This window comes from Vulpes vulpes, chromosome 12 (assembly GCF_048418805.1).
Source record: "Vulpes vulpes isolate BD-2025 chromosome 12, VulVul3, whole genome shotgun sequence".
Lineage (NCBI taxonomy): Eukaryota > Metazoa > Chordata > Mammalia > Carnivora > Canidae > Vulpes > Vulpes vulpes.
The window spans coordinates 34,961,840-34,969,960 of record NC_132791.1 but is presented as its reverse complement, the minus strand read 5'-3'; the positions used below and the strand labels follow the sequence as shown (position 1 = coordinate 34,969,960).

Sequence of the window (8,121 nt, the reverse complement as noted above, 5' to 3'; positions counted from 1 at the left end):
GCTCACCTGTGCTTCTTACCAACTGGGTATATATAGGTCAGAGATCCTCACAACCCCTTCCTCAGCTTCAGTGAATTTGCTGGAGCAGCTCACAGAACTCAGAGAAACATTGTTCTTACTAGATCACTGGTTTATTAAGAAAGGATGAAAAAAAAAAAAAAAAAGGATGAAACTCAGAAACAGCCAAATGGACAAGATACAGAAGGCAAGGTATAGATAAAAAGCACAGAGCTTCCTTAATTACGTACACCACTCCCACAACCCAATGTGTTCACCAACCCATAAGCTCTCCGAACCGGAACCCAGTCCTTCTGGGCTTTTATGGAGGCTTTAATTCATAGTCATAATTGATTAAATCATTGGCAGTTGGTGATAGATTCAACATCCTTCTCTTCTCCCCTCCCTGGAGTTCAGGGGTGGGATTGAAATTTCCAGAGCTCTTATCACTTGATTGATTCTCCCTGCAACCAGCTTCCAGCCTTAGGTAAGTACCTAAGGTTGCTTCATTAACGTAACAATGGACACCTCTCTCTTCTTGTCCTAAAGGAAATCTCAAGGGTTTTAGGAGCTAGGTGCTAGAACAGTGGAAGAAGACTAAATATATATTTATTCTAAATCACAGTGTTCACAACTAGCATTGCCATTCAGGAAAGTAGTTATTGGTGAAATTAATATATAGTACTTTATACCCAGCAATCCTGCTCTTGGGTATAAATCTTAGAGAAGTCCTCAACCAATCTGTAAAGGAAAATGTGTAGGGCTATTCCTTGCAGTGTGTTACTGAGGTTGGAGGTGACTCCAACTTTAGTGAGTTCTTCACTAAAGGATTAGGTAAGTAAAATGTGTATCAAATGCATTTGACAGGGGTCCCTGGGTGGCTCAATTGGTTAAGTGTCTGCCTTCTGCTCAGGTCACGATCCCAGGTTCCTGGGACTGAGCCCAGTGCTGGGCTCTCTGCTCAGTGGGGAATCTGCTTCTCTCTCTTCCCTCTATCTACTTGTGCTCTCTCTCTGTTGAATAAATAAAATCTTTTTTAAAAATGCATTTGATAGTGTATTATGACCTTGCTAAAAGCAATAAATAAATGGAATTACAGTAATAAGAAATAAGTTTCTTGAATGAATGAAAAGATAAGTTGAATGAAATAAAAAAGATTTAGATTTCAAATCCATTTGTTTAAATCATAAACACATTCACAGTGGCATCTAAATACCTTCAAAAGCTAAATCTCCTCTTTGTGTTTAGGCTTTTACAAAAGAGAGGAGGTCCAACTACAAATACCTGCTGCCTTCTGCCCTACACAAATCCCCAAAGCAAGGCAACATCAGGGGTCCAGCTACTTGCCAGAAAAACAAGAGAAAGAGAAAGATTCAGTAAATCAATTACAAACTATTATCTCAGCATAGCATTCCAACTCTTCTCTACAGAAGGAACTTGCACCCATGTTCCTGTCTTCTTTTCTGGACCTTGCTGCAGAGAAAAGAGGTACATACAACCAAAAACATACTTAAATACATTCAAGTGGGGACCTTGGGAGAGGCGGGAGAATGTGAATTGAGACAGGGATAAAGAAGAAAAACAAGTAAATCCAAAGTGGGACCTTGCTTTAGCTGATGATGGTCATGGGTCATGAACTAAAGAGAAGGACAACCTCTTTCCTTGACATAACCCCCAGGAGAATCTTATTAATAACTTAAATTTCCTGCCAGGATAGATAGATAGGTGCTTAGAGGGGGATTTAATTGCAGAGAAAAGAGAATGGGCATTTCTGCACTTTTCAGTTTGTCAAATAAAACTCCAACTTGTAATAAATACATGTTTCTATTCATAGCAGAGTCATTTACTAAGCTGGTTTTCCAACTTTATAACTGTGTGTAATGCCCTATATAATATTATGTCGCCATCTGTATCATGATCATTTGATGCCATCTTTAGCAAAAGGATATAGGAGCCACTTTTATCAGTTCCTTAAGAAGAGAGCTTTAGAGAGAAATGATAAGTTTCAGTGCAATGTTGTTCAGAAATAACCCCTAGTTGTTATCTTTAGCTTGCTTCAATTACCAGTTTTTCTTTGAGTTGAAGACTGTGTTACTTGGTAGAAAGAGAAAAAATGCGACCCTAGGATAATTTCTATACTTTTAAAAAAAGCCTTAGGTATGATGCAGGTGGTGATAGTAGATGAAGAAAGAGGATAGTGTCAGTGCAACCAACCAATGTTATGATTACCAAGACAAATTTGAGGAAAGGAAAGAGCATATGTTCTTCCAAGTATTTAGCAACTTTAGAAATATCAGTTGTTCCCCAGCTACCTTTAAACAAAACAAAACAGACAGATACACACACACATCTAATTCTTAGGACTGGGGTAATGGAGAAAATGAAAAATTCTCTGAGTTGCTAGAATGGAGGTTAGTGAAGAGAAAAGCTATCTTCTTGCTAATGAGTGAGTGGGGAGGTGGGGGGAAGAACGTTAGCAGAGAGAAAGAAAGGGGCAGATGAGTAGCTCTACTGAATGAAAGAGGCAAGTTTTTCTGTACACTGAGGAAGGCTTTAAGGCCAAACCAGATCATAAAGTATCAACAAAGGTTCAGATATGTTCTGTGTGCTTGTGGTGACATGTGTATGCTCTCTTTTTAAGTGGTAAATTAGATCTTTGTCTACAGGTTGTGAAGAGCAGAGGAGTGAGATAATGATCCCAGGGTACTGTAAGTAACTGAAAAATCTCTCTGGCAGCTTTTCAGCATCTTTTGCTTAGACCTGACATGACAGCCTGTCCTGGCATACTTGGGATGATTTAGAATGGTACTCTCAGACTTTTATGTGCACATGAATCATCCAGGAATATGATTAAAAATTCAGATTCTGGTTCAGTTTGTCTGAGATGATGCCTGAATCTTTGCATTTCCACCAATTTCCAAGTGGTGCCAATATTGCTGGTCCTCCAGACCACATTTTGAAGAAAGAGCAGGGCCTGGAACACACAGTCACAGATATACATAGCTATTTATAGATGTGTAATATATACATATGAACTTGGATACACATATAGGTGCAAAGAAAGACATTCATTCATTCTTTTAGACAACAAATTTTGAGTACATTTTTTAGGGTGGGCACTGTACACATATAGATATGCATATGAAGAACATCCAGATAACACACTTTAGGACTGGACTGATCTTTGTAAATGGATCTTAAAATTTCAAAGTATTTCTTTGGTTTCCTAAGACATGCCTAGTGCTCCAGTACCAATCTCTTTGGCTGCATTTTCCTTATTCTTAGTTACTAGACTTTCCTTACTCTTAGTTACCAACCTCAGAATAGGCAGCTGCCCACATGTAGAAAATCCCAGTATGTTAGGGTATTTCTCTTCACTGTCTAAAATTCTTAAAACGGCTGTATGGCATAAAGGTGAGAACATGGGCATTGAAATGAAGGGTTCTGGGCTCAAATTTCAACTGTGTCTCTACAACACAACTTTACTTCCTTGAGCTCCAGTTTCTGCATTTACCATATAATGATACAATCTCCCTCATGTGGATGGCTATCCACCTAATTCAACACATATCTATTGTAGGTTGATTGCCTGCAAAGGACATAGAAATGAAGCTGACTCAATTCCTTGATACAAGTAATTCATAGTCTAGTAAAGAAAACAGATGTGGTATAAGTATATAAAAGAAATAGCACAGAGAGGAATTGATTAACTTTTACCTGGGACATGGATAAAGTCTTAGAGGAGGCGATAGCTAAGCTGGGCTTTGAAGGATAGGAGGAGTTATCTGATAGAAAAGGAGAAAAAAGATCCATGCTTCTCAAATTTAATCTGCATCCAAATCACTGGAGTTACAGATCCTGCCTTAGTAGCTGGGACAGGCCATGTAACTCTGCATTTTCTAACAAGCTCTAAGTAATGCTACTGTTGGTCATACACCTAGAGAAGTGAGGGAGTTAGGCATTTTGGTTAAGGAAATACCAGCACAAATGTGAACTGAGAAACAGTATGATGGGTTTGAAGAATAGTAAGCTGCTGGGAATGGTCAGACCATCCACAGCAAAGAAACAAGTGATGGGGGTTGATACTGGAAAGTGGGCAGAGTTTAATCAAGGGAGAATTAACTGCAATGACATGAATGACTCTTCCTGGCACTTAGTAGGGACTTCAGCAAAGTTGCAGGATAGAAGATCAATACACAAACATAAGTTGTATCTTTGTATTCTGGCAGTGAACAATCTGAAAAGGAAATTAAGTAAAGATTGTATTTATAATGGCATGCAAACGAATATAATACCTAGAAAAAAAATCCAACCAAGAAGATGAGAGACCTGTACATGGAAAACACAAAACACTGCTGAAAGAAATTAAAGAACTATATAAATGGAAAGACATCCCGTAATCATGAGTTAGAAGACAATAATGTTAAGATGGAAATATTACCCAAAGTGATCTACAGATTCAGTGCAATCCCTATCAAAATGCTAATGGCCCTTTCTGCAGAAATGGAAAAGCTGACCACCAAATTCACATGGAATCACAATGTGCCCTGGATAGCCCAACAATAGGGAAAAAGAACAAAGTTATAAGACTCACACTTCCTGATTTCAAACCTTACTACACAACTACTGTAATCACAATAGCATGGTACTGGCATAAGGATAGATTTATGGACCATTGGAATAGAACTGAAAGTCTAGAATCAACTCATCCATTTATGGCCAATTTATTTCTAACAAGGATGCCAAAACCATTCAATGGGAAAAGAATATTCTTTTCAGTCTTTTCAGCAAATGGTCCTGGAACAACTGGATATCCACATGTAAAAAAAGAAAAAAAAAAAAAGAAAAAAAGAAAAGAAAAAGAAAAAAGAGGAAAAAAAATGAAGTAAGGCCATACCTCACACCATCTGTAAAATTTAAGGGGTTTGGGGAAAGGAACATATGGGGACTCTCTTTACTTGCTGTGTAATTTTCAAGTAAACCTAAAAATACTTCTAAAAAAATATGTCGAATTAAAAAAACAAAACTCCAAATGAGACACCAATCCACATTATTAGAATTGCTAGAATGAAAAAAGACTGACAATAACAAGTGTTGTTGAGGACATGCAGCATCCGAAACATACATTGCCAGTCGGAGTTGAAAATCATATGCCTATTTTGGAACATAGTTTGGTAATTTTTTATGAAGTTAAACATACACTTACCATATGACTCAGCAATCCCACTCCTGGGAATTTCTCCAAGAGAACTAAAAACATATGTCCATAAAAAGACTTGTATGAAATGTACATAGCAGCTTCATTTATAATAGCCAAAACATTGGAAACAAAAGTTCATCAACTGGTGACTGGATAGACAAATTGTGGTATAAACATACAATAGGCATACTACTCAGAAATAAAAAGGAGTGAATTACTGATACAACTTAGGTGAATCTCAAAAGGTATTATTGTAAGTGAAGTGGCCAGACATAAACACTTATATATTGTATGAATCCATTTCTATGAAATTCTAGAAAAGGCAAAACTATTGAATAAAGCAAATTAATTTTGCCAGGGACCAGGGTCAGAGAGGGTATTAACTATATAAAAGGAGGCAAGAGAACTTTTGAGGGGTAATGGAAATGTTCTAAATCATAGTTGCAATGGTGGTTACATAATTGTATACCTTTATCAAAACTCACCAAGTTGTACATTAAAATTTGAATGTTTTCATATGTAAATTATACTTTAATAAGGGTGATTTTTAAAAGCACTGAGAAATGAACTCAATGAAACAATGACTTAAATATGAGAGCTAAAACTATAAAAATAAAAAAAAATAAAACTATAAAAATCTTAGAAGAAAAAATAGAAGTAAGTATTCACAATGTTGGATTTGACAATGAATTTTTAGATATGACAAAGTCTAAGCAATCAAAAGCATTAATAACAACAAATAGGTAAAATGGATTCAATCAAAATTTAGAGTTTTTGTGCATTAAAGGACATTATCAAGAAAATAAAGAGATAACATACAGAACGGGAAAAGATTTGCAAATCATATATCTGGTAAGATTCTTATATATATATATCTAATATCTTAGATATATATATATCAGAATATATATAAAGAACTATTATAACTCAACAACAAAAAGACCAACAATCCAATCAAAAAGTGAACAAAGTGCTTATATAGATATCTTTTCAAAAAAGATATAAAAATGGCCAAAAAGCACATGAAAAGATATTCAATCTCATTGGCCATTAAGGAATTGCAGATCAATACCACTTCACACTCTCTAGGATGGCTATAATAAACAAATGGAAAAGAACAAATGTTGGTGAAGATATGGAGAAATCAGAATCCTTAAAAGTGCTGGTGGGAATATAAAATGGTTCAGCTGCTGTAGAAAGGAATTTCGCAGTTCCTCAAAAGTGAAATACAGAATTACCACTTGACCAAGCAATCCCACTCCTCTGTAGATACCCAAAAGAATTGCAAAACAAATTCATGTGCACCTACGTTCATAGCAGCACTATTCACAAAGCCAAAAGGTGGAAACAACCCAGTGCCCACTTAAGTTAAATAGATAAATAAATTGTGATATATACATGCAAAATAATGTTAGTCAACCACAAAAAGGAATGAAATACTGATACATGTTACAATGTGGAGAAATAGAAAATATTATACTAAGCGAAAGAAGTCAGAAATAAAATATTGCATATTGTGTGATTCCATTAATACAAAATATCCAGAATAGATAAATCCATAGAGATAGAAACCAGACTGATTGTTACCAGGAGCTAAGGATGGGAGGGAATAGAAGGTAACTGCTAATGGGTACAGATTTCCTTTTGGGGTGATGAAAATATTTAGGAACTAAGTAGAGGTGGTAGTTGCACAATACTGTGATTATACCAGATTGTTTTTTTTTGTTTGTTTTTTTTTGTTTTTTTTTTTATACCAGATTGTTGACTTTGAAATGGCTAATTATATTGTATACCTTAATTTTACACATTTTTGTCAGTTACATCTCAATAAAATGGAAAAAATTATAAAACATAGACAACTTAATACAAAATAAATAAAATGGTTAATATGTAAATTTCAACTCAATCTGAAAACAAAAAGGATGCTACTGGCTCTGATGAAAGACAATGAGTTTGAACTCAAGCAGAGTCAGTGACAAAGGAGGGAACAAAGCAGATGATAAGAGTGGTATGGGACAGTGATGAATGGGACAAAGGGAATCAAGGGTGATACTGAAATTTCTCACCTGGAAGAACTAATGCTACATTGGGAAAGTGAGAGGAAGATCACATTTAAGCAAAACCATGAGTTTAGTTGAATCATGAAGATTACAGGTGCCTGTGGAAATGTGCAGTTGAAGTGCACTGACAGTCAGTTGGGCCACTGACCTCTAGAATATAATGGGGGAAGAGAGCTATAGGATACCCTAGTGGACAGACTTGATGTGTGAAATTGCCTTCTGAAGCAAAATACTGATCATGTACAAGAAATCATTAACTTCCTATCTTCCTGCTGTTATGACACAAAAGTCTTCCAGTAAAAAAAAAAAAAGTCTTCCAGTAGATTCAGTTTTCCGTTTTAATTTATTAGTGAAGACTGAGGATTATAAATATTAAGGATTCATCCAGGGATACATAGCCAATCCATCCTGGAGCCAGAGTTTGTCCAATGCTGAAGCTCTCACCACTCCTGCTTCAATACCCCACTCACTATGCAGCATTTCACTGCTGCAGCAACATTGGGCTTAATTCCAGACTCAAGGATCAAGAACTGCATCACTTCTAAGGCTGGTTGGCCTCCTGGGGAAATGTATCGATTTTCTTAAAAGTTTTTCTAATTCTAGAACATGAGCTGGAGCAGGTATCATTGGTTTCTTAAAGCCAGAGGGATCTAGCATGGATCTGAGCACACTCAGTTTTAGCCTGACAATCCTGCATCACACATCTGTACTCTCAATTTCCTCTGGCCACTTTTGCTGCTGTGTCTTCACTCATTTACCACCCTCACCCAAAGAAAAGTGAAACCATGAATCCTCAGTGGAGGAAACTCTCTCTCCTGTAAGGACACCAAAGCACCACCACCATCTCTCTCTATTCTTACCCCT

The 8,121-nt window shown here is 36.4% G+C and overlaps 1 long non-coding RNA gene across 3 annotated transcripts in view; it reads left to right on the top strand.

The window, feature by feature from the left end:
• Positions 1-8,121, top strand: part of LOC112922013 (uncharacterized) — a 349,135-nt gene that overhangs the window by 128,342 nt on the left and 212,672 nt on the right. For 2 of the 3 annotated variants that reach the window (XR_011995529.1, XR_011995531.1), the window contains 2 exons: positions 1,246-1,485; positions 2,664-4,885. The exons of the other annotated variant lie outside the window; for it this stretch is intronic. This is a non-coding gene — a long non-coding RNA (uncharacterized lncRNA). Of the gene's footprint in view, positions 1-1,245; positions 1,486-2,663; positions 4,886-8,121 lie in introns of those variants that run through there. 3 annotated transcript variants of the gene reach the window in all.